This window comes from Oryctolagus cuniculus, chromosome X, assembly GCF_964237555.1.
Source record: "Oryctolagus cuniculus chromosome X, mOryCun1.1, whole genome shotgun sequence".
Lineage (NCBI taxonomy): Eukaryota > Metazoa > Chordata > Mammalia > Lagomorpha > Leporidae > Oryctolagus > Oryctolagus cuniculus.
In genome coordinates, this window is record NC_091453.1 from 78,039,732 (window position 1) to 78,057,275 (window position 17,544).

General features: G+C 41.8%; 1 long non-coding RNA gene across 2 annotated transcripts in view; it reads left to right on the top strand.

Moving 5' to 3' along the window:
- The window catches only part of LOC127484884 (uncharacterized), a 239,703-nt gene that overhangs the window by 185,609 nt on the left and 36,550 nt on the right, over positions 1–17,544 (top strand). For both annotated transcript variants that reach the window (XR_011385375.1, XR_011385374.1), the window contains exon 3: positions 453–537. This is a non-coding gene — a long non-coding RNA (uncharacterized lncRNA). The remainder of the gene's footprint in view (positions 1–452; positions 538–17,544) is intronic.

Below are 17,544 nucleotides of genomic sequence, written 5' to 3' on the forward strand. Positions count from 1 at the left end.
GGGCACTGGTTCTAGTCCCGGCCGCTCCACTTCTGACCCAGCTCTCTGCTATGGCCTGGGAAAGCAGCAGAGGATGGCCCACGTCTTTGGGCCCCTGCACCCATGTGGGAGACCCAAAGGAAGCTCCAGGCTCCTGGCTTCTGATAGGTCCAGTTCTGGATGTTGCAGCCATTTGGGAAGTCAACCAGCAGGTGGAAAACCTCTCTCTGTGTCTTCCCCTCTCTCTCTCTAACTCTTCCTCTCAAACAATAGATAAATCTTTTTTCAAAAAAAAGAGGTAAAAGAAAGGGGGGAAAGGAGAGTGACAGGCATATGAGGGGTAAAAATTAGTTCTGGGTTGGGGAAATGGAAAAATCTGGACATCTGTCTGATGGGATCACCAAACGAAATCGTGTGGTGAAGGGAAGCTATTCCCCAGGCCATTTATTTTCTGATTTTCCTCCCATGTCCAGGGTTGAACATCTCTACATGGTGAATTGTAAACACCAGGATGGATTACTGAGGGAGACAAATGCTTTCGTTTTCTTTCATTGACAGGTAAAATTATATGTATTTACCACATACAGCCTGATGCTTTGAAGTATATATACTTTGTGGAATGACTAAGTCTAGCTAATCACATGAGCGTTATCTCACATTGTTATCATTTTTGTGGAGAGAACACTTTACGTCCACTCTCTCAGTGTTTGTCAAGAATACCGTGTACTATTAACTGTAGTCACCAGGCTGTGTAGCAGAACTCTTGAACTTATTCCTCCTAAATGGAAAACGCATATCCTTTGAACAGCATGTTTTGGACCCCTATCTGCCTGATCACCCCAGGCCTCTGGTAATAAACACTACTGTACTCTTTAATTCTATTAATACAATATTCTTAGATTCCATATATGAGTGAGATCATGCAGTATTTGTCTTGCAGTGTCTAGCTTATTTCTTTCACTGTTATGCCTTCCAGGTTCATCATGTGAGACACCAACTTTCTATCTAGAACCAAAGGGATCAATCGGAGTAGAATACAGAACAGAAATACCTAGCAGGAAGGCACTCCCAATCAACATCTTTGAACCAAAAGGCAACTCTATAGCCTGAATATTTGAAGGTAGTTCAAAAAATTCACAGAAGGGGCAGGCATATGGCTCAGCAGTTGTCATCACTTGAGCTGCTCATAGCCCATATTGGAGTGCCTAATTCGAGTTCTAGCTGCTTTGCTTCCAATCCAGCATCCTGCTATAGCACACCGCGAGAGGTGACAGATGATGACTTAAGTACCTGAGTCCCTGCCACTCAGGTGGGACACCTGGATGGAGTTGTGTGTTCCTGACTTGGGCCTGGCCCAACCCTGGCTGTGACAGACATTTGGGGAGTGAACTAGTAGATGGAAAATCTCTCTCTCTTTACCTCTTTTTGCTTTGCAAGTAAAAATGAAAATAAATAAGTAAATATTAAAAGTTCACAGAAAAATGGAATTAAAAATAAGCTTATTTTGCCACAAGAATTTTTGAAATCCATGCATAGTTTTTTCATAATTCACATTTCCATGAACTTTTTGTAATGCCTTCACATATATACCTACATTACATATATTTTTGCTGACAATCAAGTCCTTCTTATAAACACAACCCACCCGCCTTCCCAGCAACAAAAACAAAGCAGTCTGCAGTTAAGCCATTAAGAAAATTCTCTTATAACACTACCAACTTATTTTTCTGTAATCATTATAAAACAATTTAGTTTTGACAATTGAAACAACCTGAAACTCGCTTATCAAACCCAGGGTTTGGGCCATTGATAACACACTAGTTCTTCCAAGCAGAGACATATGATAATGGTTCAATCATGCCTTGTTGTTACTCAGTGTGAAGCAATACAGGGCCCTGGAATTAATCAATAGGAAAGGAAAGATTTGTATGTAGCTAATGTTTATATAGCAGTCAGGACAAACGGTCTTCCAAAAGTCATTGGAAAATGCATATTGTGAAAAAACTATGCATGGCTTTCAATCTTTTTGGCACCAAAATAAACTTGTCTTTTAATTACATTTTCCATGAACTTTCCAAAGCCCCTGGTTATGTACCAGGAGCTTGTCTCAGTGCTTTATATACTCTCTCTCATTTACTCCTCCCAAGAACCTGGTAATATTTTTATCCCTATTCTACAGATGTGGTTTTTGGAAGTACAGAGAGGTTAGGATAGCAGCTAAAGATTAAATGCACAAAAGTAAGTGTTAGAGTTGGAATGCAAGGCCAGGTAGTCTGTCTCCAGAGCTCACACTGTTTAATCCATCTTGCTTTAATTATTCTTAATTATAACCACCATGATAAATTTTCTTCATTAATGTATTTTCCAGAGAGAATGCTACTAATCCCATTTATTTCTTGTATCATTTTCTCTATACATTGACGTTAAAATACTTAAAGTTTTTCTCTTTTTATTTTTAATTCACTAAAGTTAGTTTTATCAGAATCAATTTAGTTCTTTGTCAAGGTTATAAGGGAATTTATTTTGTATATGCGTAGTTTTATTGGATTGGCCATTATTTCTACACAGTCCAATTTGCCTGAGTCATATTTAATAGTTCTATGCATTTTTTCCAAAGTTCATTCCCTATTCAGTTTGCGGTTAATGACATATTTTGCTTACTGTGTTTTTATCCATTTTCCATATTGTTTTATTGATACATTTTACCTGGTCTAATTTATCAGGTCAACTTTTGCAGTCTTCTCACTGAAAAAGATTGTTAAATACACTTAACAACACCTTTTCCAGCTTTGTGTTATCAATAATATTTATTATTATTTTGATCAAATGCAGTTTTATATTGATTTGCTATTTAATCCATGAAAAATCATGAAATTAGATATTCTGGGATCTCTCTAAGGAGCAGTCTTTATTTGGAGTTGCATCATTCTTGGAGTTCAAATGATGAATTCATAATACCCTGTCATGATGAGTGTAGGGATCATTCTTTCAGGTTGTCTTAGTCCATTCAAGCTGTTAAGTCACCACTTGGAATGCCCTCGTCTTGTACCGCAGTGCCTGGATTCGAGTCCCACCTCCTCTTCTTTTCCAGCTTTTTGTGAATGTGCGTCCTGGAAGGTAGCAGTGATGATTCAAGTACTTGGACCCCTGCCACCCATGTGGAGGCCCAGATGGTGTTCTGGGCTCCTGGCTTCAACTGGGCCCAGCCCTGGCTGTTGTGGGCATCTGGGAGTGAACCAGCAGATGCAAGATCTCTCTGTCTCTGCCTTTTAAATACAAATGAAAATGAATAGAAAAAAAATGTTTTGAAATATTCAGCTCGGTACACTCACATCCCATATCAGAATGTCTGAGTTCAAGTTACAGCTCCACTTCCGATTCCAGCTGCGTGCTAATGCACACCTTGGGAGGCAGCCAGTAAACGGCTCCAGTGGTTAGGTCCCTGCCACTCATGTGGGAGAAACAGATTGGCTCCCTAGTTTCTGACTCTGGCCTGTTTTAGCCCCGACTGTCTCAGGCATTTGGGGAGTGAACCAGGAGATATGAAATGTCTTTCTGTCTGTTTCCATCTGTCTCTTTGTCTTTTAAATAACACACACACACACACACACACACACACAATTCAGCCTGGTATTGTACTAATGGAATTTTTATCTTATTGAACACCCTCCATTTGCTAGATACTTTTGAATAATCTCACAAGAAACCTTTCCAAAATGGGTATTATTAACCCTATTTTCAAATGAAGAAATGGAGGGCAGGAGCTTGGGAATCTTGACCAAGTTCAGGTTTTACAACACTAAAGTCTTTTGCCTCTCTGCCATATTATTTGCCTCCCATTTCCTTGATTTTTGCATATTCATTTTTTAGTAGAAGTAAAACTGTCCTATAGGCCCTGAGAAAGCTAAGAAATAACAATGAGAAGGGTTAATATGCCAAAGTTAGCAAAGGTCACCAGGCAGGCTGATTCAAAGTTACTCATAGGTTCAGGGTCAGATCCTCAGCTTCGCAGTTCTAGAAACCATTTGTTTCTCTTTTTTTATTTGACAGGCAGAGTTAGACAGTGTGTGTGTGTGTGTGTGTGTGAGAGAGAGAGAGAGAGAGAGAGAGAGGTCTTCTTCCATTGGTTCACCCCTAAATGGCTGCTACGGCTGGTGCTGTGCTGATTCGAAGCCAGGAGCCAGGTGCTTCCTCCTGGTCTCTCACATGGGTACAGGGGCCCAAGCACCTGAGCCATCCTGCACTGCCCTCCTGGGCCACAGAGGAGAGCTGGACTGGAAGAGGAGCAACCAGGACAGAACTGGTGCCCATATGGGATGTCGGCGCCACAGGCGGAGGATTAACCGATTGAGCCATGGCGCTGGCCCCTAGAAACCATTTCTTTAGTGCCCCACAAGTGGTCAGGTTTGGGATACTACTTCACAGTAATTATACTTGCAAAATACAGACATATAAATCAAGAACTACTTTGTTAATCTGGTGGGATAGTGCACCTGTCATTTGTTCAAGGCATTTTTTTTTGGATTAGCATGCCACTCAGGGATTCGAATTATTGATAGGAAAATGACTTGGTGAGCACAGAACATGACTAAAAGGAAGGAGTGTTCTAGAGTTCTATAGCTTCATTTTCATCAAATAAACACAGCCTGATTAATGTCCTTCTCAACTTTGAGGCTATTGTCTCTCTGCAACTCATAAGAAGGGCCAAAGCCTACTCTGCTCTGTAAATTGACAAATGGTTCCCATTTTCAATTTCTATTTCCTCCTGTTTTTCAACTCCCAGTCTTAATATTTTCATCCTCCTTTCATGTTTTTGCCATGACCTCATGTCATGTGAGGAAACTTCCAAGGTGGTCAGTTGACAGTTTTTCATAGACATCACATTCCAGTCACTCCATTCCTTGACTAAGCTTGAAGAAGCCTCAAGTCTTTTTGACAAGCTTCCAGGGACACCTTTCCTATCTATGACACTTTTGTAAACCTTCTTCCAAACAAAGCCCCTTCCAAGAAGTTCAGGTCATCCATTATGAATCAATTCTAGTGGCTTTCAACTTGTATGGCTTATCTTCTTTTCCTATTGCCCCATGTATCCATTTAACCAAAGCATAGAGGAATGCTTTAATGCTGTTCCTTCTGCCCTGAAGGGAAGAGGGGTCAACATAACATTAATACTGAATAATCAAAGAAGGAAAACAAATCTCACCCATTTCTTAATCAGGTCTGAGCTCCACTTTTTTTTTCACTCCAGCCCCCCAGGTAGCAGATATATCCATTTCCAGGAATGAATCCTGATACTTTGGAAACCCCTTATATGCCAGCCAGGGGAAGGAAGCTATCTTCTCATATGCTTTTGGTTGATGAAATTAATAGCAGTTTGATCTGATAATTGAGCATCAACTTCTTTTTAAACTGTATTTTTAAAAATTTATTTATTTGAAAGGTAGACAGAGTTGCAGAGACAGAGAGAGAGGTCTTCCATCTGTTGGTTCACTTTCCAAATGGCTACAATGGCCAGAGCTGGGCTGATCCAAAGGCAGGAGCCAGGAGCCTATTCTGGGTCTCCCATGTGGGTGCAGGGGCCCAAGCACTTGGGCCGTCTTCTGCTGCTTTCCCAGGCACGTTAGCAGGGAGCGGGATTGGAAGTGGAGCAGCCGGGACTCGAACTGATGACCATGTAGAATGCCAGTGCTGCGGGCGGTGGCTTAACCTGCTACACCACAGCTCTGGCCCTGAGCATCAATTTTTGAGACACCAGGCTAGACACTAGAAACACAGTGGTAGGCACCCAAAAAACACATGCTGAATTATTATGCCCTGTAAGTTACCGGGAAATGAGCAATGGGACTGCAATTCTAATGAATTTGCCTTACAAACTCAACAGCTTTATAGAATTGTGCTGTGTAGTTAGCCCCTTCCAACCTATGAATAGAGGCAGAACATGTAAATGAATATTTGCCACATTTATATCCCCTTTATTCCTATTTGAAGTCAGAGAAGTTCTTATCAAAGTAAATCCAAAAGAGCAGACAGGTCCTTGAAAGTACAGACGAAGATCTGGACCTAATAAAGGGCGTATACTTGGCTTTTTAGGTGATGGAATTTCATAGTGAAGGAAAGGATCTAGAGTTCTGAGTAAATGGTTGTATTGGAATGCACAGACTTTGACCTTAAGATGCAAACCCTGTGGCTTTCAGTCAGTTCTTCTGGGTGATAGGGACTCTTCTGAGTTCCATTGCCTACTAGACTGCTTTTAGAACGTGTCCCAGAGCCTCTGAGAGGGTCTTCAATAAACTTTAGCTCTTTAAAATGTTTTCTTCAAGTTTTTGACTAACTTGTAATACTTGTACAATTTTTGTGGGGTAGAGTACAGTACTTCAATAAATACATGCAGAATAAGCAATCAAGCCAGGCAACCAGTCTTTTCTTCTCCCTGTGCTTTACCCGTGCTCATAGCCTACCAGCTTCTCTTGTCCAGTTCTTTCTAGAATATGTAATACATTACGGTGAACTATAGTCACCCCCACGGGCGGTGGAGCAGAACTTGCTCCTTCCGTCTGCCTGCGTTTTCGTGCCTATTATCCAATCTCCCTTTTTCCCTCTTCCCCACACCTTTCCTACCTTGTAATGCTCACTATGCTTAGTTCAGAGCAACTATTTTTTAATCTCTATATATGCCGGAGAACAGGTCATATTTGTTTTTCTGTGTCTGGCTCATTTCTCTTGACATACTGATCTCCAGTTTCAGTAATTTAGCTGCAAATATCAGGATATCCGTATTTTATAGCTAAATAATATTCCATTATACATACACACACTACATTTTATTTATTCATCTGTCAGTAGACAGCTAGGTTGATTCCATATCTTGGCTACTGTGAATAGTGCTGCAGTAAACATGGGAGTGTAAGTATCCCTTTCATATGCTGATTTCAATTCTTTTGGATCTATACCTAGAAATAGGATGGCTGGGTTAAAACGTAGATTTCTTTTTAAAAATATTTATTTATGGGGCCGGTGCCGTGGCGCAATAGATTAATCCTCTGCCTGTGACGCCAGCATCCCATATGGGCGCCGGTTCTTGTCCCGGTTGCTCCTCTTCCAGTCCAGCTCTCTGCTGTGGCCTGGGAAAGCAGTGGAGGATGGCTCAAGTGCTTGGGCCCCTGTACCCATGTGAGAGACCAGGAGGAAGCACCTGGCTCCTGGCTTCGGATTGGCGCAGCTCCGGCTGTTGCGGCCATTTGGGGAGTGAACCACCAGAAGGAAGACCTTTCTCTCTGTCTCTCTCTCTCTCACTGTCTGTAATTCCACCTGTCAAATATTTATTTATTTATTTATTTGAGAGGGAAGGAGAGAGGGAGGGAGACAGAGAGTGCTCTCCCACCCACGGGTTCACTCCCCAAATGCCCACAAACGCTGGAGCTAGACTGGGCCAGGCCAAACCCAAGAGTCAGAAACACATTCCAGGTGTTCCAAATGGGTGGCAGCAATCCAATTACTTGAGCCATGACCGCTGCCTCCTATGCTGTACATTTAGAGGACACTGAATCCTGGTGCTGGAGCCCAGAATTCAAACCAAGTACTCTAGTGTGGGACACCAGCTCTTAACTGGCACCTTAACAACCAGGCCAAAGCCGGCGCCGTGGCTCAATAGGCTAATCCTCCACCTTGCGGCGCCGGCACACCGGGTTCTAGTCCCGGTTGGGGCGCCGGATTCTGTCCCGGTTGCCCCTCTTCCAGGCCAGCTCTCTGCTATGGCCAGGGAGTGCAGTGGAGGATGGCCCAGGTGCTTGGGCCCTGCACCCCAGGGGAGACCAGGAAAAGCACCTGGCTCCTGGCTCCTGCCAGGATCAGCGCGGTGCGCCGGCTGCAGCGGCGGCCATTGGAGGGTGAACCAGCGGCAAAAGGAAGACCTTTCTCTCTCTGTCTCTCTCACTGTCCACTCTGCCTGTCAAAAAAAAAAAAAAAAAAAAAAAAAAAAAACAACCAGGCCAAACTCTGGCCCCTCTATTGCTCTTTCATAGGTGTGCTTTTCTGATAATCTCCTTTCTCTCAAAGATGTTACTTGAGGTGTTGGTGTGGTAGGCAATATTCTCTTTGGTTTCACTTAAAGCCCGTAGTGTGGCCTTTGTATTATTTCTTTGGCCGTAACTGATGCCTGAAGTGGTAGTGTCAGAGTGACTCGCTGTCTTGGGGGTGCAAGTGGGAGTGGAGACATCATTCTTGTCTCTCAGACTAGTGTAGTAGTGAGCAGGCCCACGGGAAGCTGGTTGCAGTCCCCAGCAGTGCTGGTGGAAAGGTGACTGGACCAGGGGGCGGGAGTGGGCAAGGTTGCAGCTTACCCTCTAAGCATGTGCTCCGTGCCTGGCAGAGGTGGTGGAGAAGCAACTAGCCAAGGGAGAAGGGGAGGGGAGGGGAGGGGAGGGGAGAGGAGGGGAGGGGAAGGGAAGGGGGAGATTGCAGCTCGTCTTCTGAACTCCAAATTTTCCATTTTCTACTCCTCCCTCTTTTTACTCTCAAGGGCTTGGTCCTGCATTTGTGCATGCACTCGTTTATGAGTGTGTATGCGGTGTGAATGTGTTGACAGGTGGTGATATAGGAGACAAAGGGAGAGATTCAATTTGTTAGGTGTTTTACTTTTTTTTTTTTAAAAAAAGACTTTATTTATTTTGAAAGTCAGTTACATAAAGAGGGGGGAGAGAGGTAGAGAGAGATCTTCAATCCACTGGTTCTTCCCCAGATTGTCACAATGGCCAGGGCTGGGCCAGGCCAAAGCCAGCAGCTTCATCCAGGTCTCCCACATGGGTACAGGGGCCCAAGCACTTGGGCCATCTTCGGCTTCTTTCCCAGGCACATTAGTAGGGAGCTGGATTGGAAGTGGAACAGCCAGGACTGGAACTGGTACCCAGATGGGATAACAACACCGCACAGGCCATGGCTTAACCCGCTATGCCACAATGCCAGCCGTGAGTTTTGCTTTCAATTATTTTTTATTCCAAAGAAAAAAAAATCTGCAGACTTCTTTGAATCTATGATAACTTTCTATCTCGGTTCTTGATTCTTTTATCCTGTGGTATCTCATTGCCCTCATCTTCCCCTTTGTTTACCATCTACAGACTTGAGTTAGGTTCCTGTACATACCAAATCAGAAGCCAAACGGCTAACCCAAAGCATATGCCACAAATACCTAGGCACTTGATGGAATCATAATCTGACCAAAGGTGATGAGGTTTTTCCCAAAGCCTGATGGAGGCAGAAAGAGCCCTTCATCGACACAACTCCCCCTCTGGGGCCAGATGGAGATGTAGCAGTGACGCCTTGCTTGTTCCCAGTGCTGACTTTTGAGACTCTCACTGCTGAGTATGATGTTAGCTTTTGGTTTCCTGTATATTAAATTGAGGCACTTTCCCTCCATTCTTAATTTATTGCGATTTTTTATGATGGATAAGCATGGGATTTTGTTGAATATTTTTTTCTGTACCTATTGATGTGATCATGTGCTTCTTCATTGGCCTGTTGATGTGATAGATTACAACACTTAATTTTTTAAAAAGATTTATTTATTTATTTGAAAGTCAGAGTTAGAGCAGAGGCAGAGAGAGAGAGAGAGGTCTTCCATCCGATGGTTCACTCCCCAGTTGGCCGCAACGGCTGGAGCTGTGCCGATCTGAAGCCAGGAGCCAGGAGTTTTTCCAAGTCTCTCACGCAGGTGCAGGGACCCAAGGACTTGGGCCATCTTCTACTGCTATCCCAGGCCATAGCAGAGAGCTGGATGAGAAGTAGAGCAGCCGGGACTAGAACCGGCACCCATAAAGGATGCCGGCGCTTCAGGCCAGGGCATTAACCTGTTGTGCCACAGTGCCAGTGCCAATTAATTTTTGAATTGTAAACTAACCTTTCATACCTGGGGTCAATCTCACTTGATCACAGTGTATAATTCTTTTATGCATTGTTGGATTTGATGTGTTAATATTATGTTGGGGATTTTTATACCTGTGTGCATCAGAGATATGTCTGTGGTATGTGGTTTCCTTTTCTAGTAATGTTTTTGTCTCCTTATGGTATCAGGATCATGCTGTTTCATGAAAGCAGTTAAGAAGTAGTCCTTCTTTCTTTTTTAAAGATTTATTTATCATTTATTTTGAAACTCAATGTTACAGAGAGGTCTTCCATCCGCTGGTTCACTCACCAAATGGCCGCAACAGCCAGGGCAGGGCCAGGCCAAAGGCAGGAGCCAAGAGCCAGAAGCTCCATCTGGGTCTCCCACATGGGTGGCAGGGGCCTAAGGACTTGGGCTATCCTCCACTGCTTTTCGCAGGTCATTAGCAGGGAACTGGATTGGAAGTGGAGCAACCAGGACTCGAACTGGCACCCATATGGGATGCTGGTGTCACAGACAGAGACCTAACCCTCTACACCACAGTGCCAGCCCCATCTGCTTCTGCCTTTTGAAAAACATTGTAGAGAACTGCCTTAACAATTTCAAGTGTTAAAATTCAGTGAACCCCTCTGGTCTGGATGCTTTATGTTTTTGGGAGGTAATTAATTATTGTTTCAATCTCTTTAACTGATGTAGGTCTATTCAGATTGTCTATCTGTGTGAGTTTTTGGCACATTTGTTTCAATAAATTGGTCTCTTTCATATAGATTATCGAATTTGTGGGCACAGAGTTCCTCATCATGTCACGTTATTATCCTTTTAATGTCCATGGGATCTATAGTGATAGCCCCCTTTCATTTCTCATAGTAGTAATTTATGTCTTCTCTATTACTTTTACTATTTGCCACAACCTGCTATCTGTTAGAACAATTAAGAAGGAGAAAAAGAAGCGTTTTTGTTCTAGCTTTATTATTCCTTCCTTTTTTAAATAAATATAATATTATGTACTTCTACTGAACATTTAGAAGTTGGAGAAGCCAATTCAGGTCTTCTCCCTTTGCCAGAGAGGAACCTGGTGCATCACCTCCTGAGAACTTGCAGGAATAGCCCCCGATCTATCTCAGAAGCCCAAGGCATGCTTTTAACTGAAAAAGCAGCTTTCTTAACCCTCTAAGACCAAGCAAGAATGAAGTTTCCTGTCTTACTGTATTTACAGTCCCACATAGGAAGCCGTCATTAGACGAGTGTGGCTAAGTAATGAACTGTGCGGTTAGTTGCAGTCCACTCTGATGCATCCTGACAGCAAGGCCATGCACAGTGTATGGCTTGGAGTATGACAAGTAAATACATACATACCAAATGTGTGTGCACAGGGGTTAGTAAGATGATCTCCCAAATATTTATTTAATTATGGTTTGGATAAGTGCTTTGAATGAAACTTCAAGGTAGAATAAGAACATGAAGAATCAACCTAACCCATTTTGAGGTGTCAAGGCCTTCATGCGTGGTAGACTTAAAGTATACATGAGCTTTATTGAAGGGAAGACATTTGAGCTCATTGACTCCATTGAAACTTGATGCAGGTAAAGAGATGTGCTAACATGGTGGGGTGAGGAGTGTGATACCTGAAGGGGCAGAAGTAGCATTGTGAATGTAATTATCACAGTATATTTTAGACAGTGATACCCTGGGGCTCTTGAAGACCACCTAGCTGTTACTCCTCTCCACTAATTAATCATAGTGTGCTGTGCTTGGACTCTGGGTAATTTGCACATTTTCCTCCTTTCCTGTTGCCATTGATTTTCATGCCTGGTTATATCCCTTCTAATCTGCTTTTTCAGTTTTCATAGAATCATCTAACAATAGAGGACTTCAAGTGACACACTTTGTACTATCAAGAGAAATAATAAGACTTTCTCTATATAGCCAAATGCTAGATGGTTGGATAAGTGGGATGTTAGTGTATTTTGTTTTACCATTAATTGTGCTGGTATGATTTTCTACTCTTTAGTCCTTGAAAGCAACCTTGAACTGCATTGAGTATTACGGGGTCTGCATTGCTGTTTGGGTCAGTCCCAGTTCTCATAATCTGGGGGAAATCCAGCCACTAGAAAGATTGGCATCAAAGAAAATATATTTCAACTGAAGGAGAACTAGACATCGCTAATATATCATACAATTGAATCTTGAGATGATGGTAAGGAGATAAAGATGGAGGCATAAACAGTGTTTATCCATTTTGAAGTCTGTAACATCCGTTCTGTGATTTGTTTGCTGACAAAGAATATCTCAAAGGCATCTCCCCTTTCATTCATCCATCCATTCATTCATTCATTCCACAGAACCTCCAGCTGCTGTCTTCAGCCTCTGTTAATGCCTGTTTTGTTTTCCTAAATGTTCCTATCTCCTTCTCAGATGTATGCATTTGGGAGATAGAATGGTTCATAAAAAAAAGGAGGAGGAACAAATTAAGAAATAAATGCTTTTGATTCACTTATTAAATGCCTAAGAGGACTTAGGATAATACATTTTCATGAATGGTCACTAAAATAATTGACTAGATTATAGCTAACACACATACTTTGTAGAGGCCAACTAAACTTTACATAATAGTCTTTTTTTTTTTTCAAAAAGAAGGAGGTAATTTAATTTGCCAATTAAATTATTTAAATTTAATTTGTCAATTAAATTATTTAAATTATGTCAGTATTGGAAGAGTTGAGTGCCTGGCTAAACTATGTACATATAAGGTAACTTCTGGCTCTAATCTTCTCTGATTTTAATCTAGAATAAATATGGGTTTGACCAGGATAAACTTGAAATGCCCAAGAGTGTCAAGGATATATATATTTTAAAGGCAACTTTTGGTCTTATGTTTAAGACTCTGCTTGGGCTGCCCATGTCCCTTATTGGAGTGCCTAGGTTCGAGTCCTGGTGCTGTTCCTGATTCCAGCTTCCTGTTAATGTGCACCCTGGAGGCAGTTGCTGATGGTTCAAATAGTTGAGTCCCTGCCATCCATGGGGCAGACTCAGATTGAGTTCCTAGTTGCTGGCTTCAGTTTAGCCCAGCCCTAGCTGTTGCAGGCATTTGGGGAGTGAGCCAGTGGATGGAGGATTTTCTCTCTCTTTCTCTCTCCTCTGCATTTCAAATAAAATGATGATAATAATAACAATAATAATAAACCAGTGGCCTAAGAAAGGGAGATGGTATGTGCTCCCTTGACTTTGAAACAGAAGGGAAAGGCAGGGAAAGGCACAGGCACTATGCCTGTGTGTGTGTTTACATACTTCCTAACTTCCTAGGCTGGGAATTGCTCCTGTTTCCCATAAAGCAACACACTTCTATGGGCCAGATCCCCATTAACCTTTATTCCTTTATTTTATGCTTGAGGAGAAAGTGTGCATGCAGCCTCATGGTAGGAGAGAAGCTTATTTATACCACTTTCTCTGAGTAATGGCCGAGCACTACATGCACCTGAAGAGTTCTTGCCCATAAAAAGCATTCCTGATTACCCCTTTCCTTTCTCTAAAATCTATGGCCCAGTGATTTCACTTTAATTTCATGTGCATTTGATGCTTTACAAAAGCTGAAAGGTCAGGATTGGTAGAAGTTTTGAGTACAGGGCAATTGCATGAAAAGATTTTCATTTACCTAGGAGAGGCTTTTACATTCTTTGATTTTGTATGTGTGTGATTTCTGAATTTGCACACACAAAAAAATTTCTTTTATTAAAGCCACGTAAAAATTGGAGTTTCTCAGGGAATTAAATATGGCTCTTTGTTTAGACTATGACATTCTAATGGCAGATTAGAGGCCACTGAACAGTAAAATGGGGGTATTTATTTATTTATAGCTGTAATTTTCAGAAATTTTCCTTCCTCTCTGCTTCCTCTGATTTTAAGAAACGTTCCTTCCCCTGTGCTTTCTCTGCTTAGATTGTTACACCTCTGTGTGACTTGTCTCTTTATTGAATTCTTGGCCCATTCTGTCTCCCCCATCTCCGTTTTCCTTTCTTTTAGCCTCAAAAGGCAACCTGGCTAAGAAATAGAGCTCCAAGGAGAAGGGGAGAAAGGCATGGAAATGAACTGCTGAACCTTTGCTTTGTTCACTCTTGATTTATACGTTTAAAGAAATTCTCTGGGTTTTTAAAAAAGCAAATCTGGAAATGCTGTTGAGGATAGTCTTTGGCACTGGCACCGTGTTCTAAGGCAGCGTTTGCAATGACCTCAGCCCTTGAAAATGTGGCTCTTATGATAGCTCTCACACATGCCTTAGGTCGCTTGAAGGAAGCACCCTCTCATATTCAATAAACAATACAAGCTTTCTCCCTCCTCCCTCCCATCTTCAGACACTTCTTGGTCGGTACAGTGTTTATGAAAATGGGCTGCAAGAGTAGGGCTGAGTAGCTGGATTGTTGAAAGGAAAGAGATGTGTGTGTGGGGTGGGGGGGGATGTTTAAAGATTTATTTTAAGAACATGCATTAGCAAACTAGACAGCTGCATGGAGGCACATACAGTTGCTCCTTTAATTCTGCAGTACTATCAGAGTGTGTGAAGGTTTATCTGCCAGTTGTTATAAATTATACCAAGCTATTCTGGGTGTCTGTTTGGATAACTTACTTACTTTCCCAGGCATTTCTGGTTTCCTAAGTGCCACTTAGGCAATTCTGGCAAGTAGCGTGAAGAGACAAAAAAGAGTGAATAAGTTAAAATGCAGCAATAATTTTGCACAAATCTTATTAAATCAGCCATGAAATAAAATTGTTTGAATGAGTTTCTGTACATAGTATTAAGAAGCAAGGGAGCTGGGGCAATCACAACTAGGAAACAAAATAGAAATGGTAAAATAACATGAAACTGTTCATCATGATCAATACACACAAAGTATTTGTAGTTTAGATCTTTGAAAGTCCTTGCTGTATGGAGATTAATTTTAAATAATGATTTTCAATAGAATGGCAAAGGGCACTGATATACAGTGAATTAATACTATGTGCTAAGAACAGGACAAGGCATTTTGCATACTTAAAATCATTAGAAGCCCACAACAACCCTGTGAAGTAGATGCCATTGGTCTCATTTTAAAGACTAGTGGATTAAGGCTCAGGGACGTCAAGTATCTTGACCAGAATCAAACAGCTGGGAAATAACAGAGTTGGGGTTCAAACTGCCACCTGTCTTTCTGTCTATATACACCTGATCTTTCATATGTTTTGACAGCATAGCTCATGTATCATTGCATAGCAAGTCATCACATCATTATTTAGATTTTGTTCTTCTATAAAATTTGTAAAACAAATACAAGATTATATAGGTCAGGGCTCAAGTTCATGAACTGGTTAATGTCATCAGAGCCAGCAAGTTAAACTGTGACCCAGTTGGTACTTTTGTTCTTAACCTTACTGATTTATTTAATGTTTTCTGTCCTTACTAAGGGCTTCTTAGCATATCAAAATTCCCCCCACCTTCATAATAATAACTTCATAGTCTGTTTTCTCTAAATGGCACATGGAAAACCAGAGATATATAGTAATTTTTCTGGTTCCTTCTTTTACCAGTTGTGTGATTTTAAATTATGTAACATTATTAGTCTCAGTTCCATTGCCCATATAATGCGAATAGTATAGGTGTCTACTTCATAGGGTTGGACAATATTGAGATATAGAAGGTCAACTCATGAGCACAGTAGTTGGTTATAATAAACATGATGATTTACTAATACTTAGCTTTAGCTAATAGAAAGCAGTGTACACATTTGTTAAAAACCTGGACTTTGGAATCAGACTACACCAATTTGAGTTCTAGCTTTTCGAATTAATATGTATGAGACCTTTATCATGTTATTTAATACCTCTAAGAGTCAATTTTTAAATTAATTATTTTATTTGAAGGGCAGAGAGGCACACACAAGGAGAGAAAGGCAGAGAGAGATCTACTGGTTTATTCCCCTAATGCCTACAACAGATTAAAAAAAAAAAAAGACTCTTGGCTGGCGCTGTGGCTCAATAGGCTAATCCTCCGCCTGCGGCGCCGGCACACCAGGTTCTAGTCCCGGTCGGGGTGCCGGATTCTGTCCCGGTTGCTCCTCTTCCAGGCCAGCTCTCTGCTATGGCCCGGGAGTGCAGTGGAGGATGGCCCAAGTCCTTGTGCCCTGCACTTGCATGGGTGACCAGGAGAAGCACCTGGCTCCTGGCTTCAGATCAGCGCAGTGCACTGGCTGCAGCGGCCATTGAGGGGTGAACCAATGGAAAAAGGAAGACCTTTCTCTCTGTCTCTGTCTCTGTCTCTGTCTCTCTCTCTCTCACTGTCCACTCTGCCTTTAAAAAAAAAATGACTCATGGGGGGGGTGATGATTGCGATTCCTGTATCCCATGTTGGAGTGCCTGGGTTCAAGTCCCGGCCCCACTTCCAATTCCAGTTTCCTGCTAATGCACACCCTGGGACAGCAAGTGATGGCTTAAGAACTTGGGTCCCTGCCACCCAAGTGGAAGACCTGGATTCTAGGCTTCCAGCCTCAGCTTGGCCCAGTCGTTACTGTTGCAGGAATTTGGGGAGTGAACTAGTGGATGGAATCTACCTCTCTTTCTCTCTCTCTTTTAAATAAAAATAAATAAATAAATTTTAAAAAATTAGATTTAGGAAATTCCAGCAGTCTCAACCTACTAATGCTTTGTGATGATCAAAGAACATATACCTTGTTAACACCAAGATATTTAAGACTACAGGAGGACTATAAAACTGTCAGAGATATTTTATAATGATTAAAAAGGGTAAACACACTATCCATCAATATAAGATGATCTAATGCGCATAGAGTAAGATAAAAAGATTCCTATGTCCTAGTACTGCCTTTTTTATCATTTCAACACAAAACTTTGAATGATTCTCTTAAACTCTGCATCTCAGCTTACTTTTTCACCAAGTTGAGAATATAAAAGCTGTTTCCAACCTCACAGAGTTTTGACTATCAAATAAGATAAAGCATGGGGGCATTTGGTCTAGCAGCTAAGATGCCCATGTTCTGCATCAGAGTGCCTGGGTTCCGCTTCACTTCCTAATTCCAGCTTCATGCCGATGCAGACCCTGAGAGGCAGCAGTGATGACCCAAGTGGTTGGGTTCTTGCTGCCCACCTTGGAGACCTGGATTGAAGTCCTGGCTTTGGGCCCCTTGTCCATTGTGAGCATTTGGGGAGTGGACCAGCAGATGCAAGCGCTCTCTCTTGCGTGCGCGCGCGCTCTCTCTCTCTGCCACTTAAATAAATTTTAAAAAGTTATAAAGTCTAGGAGAGCACTTAGTAAAGTATGAATGTAAAACAAAAGCATGAATTCTTTGTTAAAAGGGTGCTTCAGAAAGTTTATGGAAGACAGAATTAAAAGATAATGGGCATTTTCCATGAACAGTTTGAAGCCCCTTGTACTTACAAGTAATTCTGGTTATTTATTTTTGTGATATTCTTGCCTCCTTTTCATAGCACAGCAACTCAACTTTTAAAACTGCAGTGTTCAAAGAAAGACATACTTAATAGGAAAACTTACATTTGAGACATTTTTAAGACAAAATTGCGTTCTATTGGATGGATTTATGGATTTTTGATTAACTGGGCGAAGAGTTTGTCTGAAAGATCCTCATTCTTTGGATCAGAGTGGGGTTTTAATTTCTTTCAAAGCAGCTGTCCGGGATCATAGG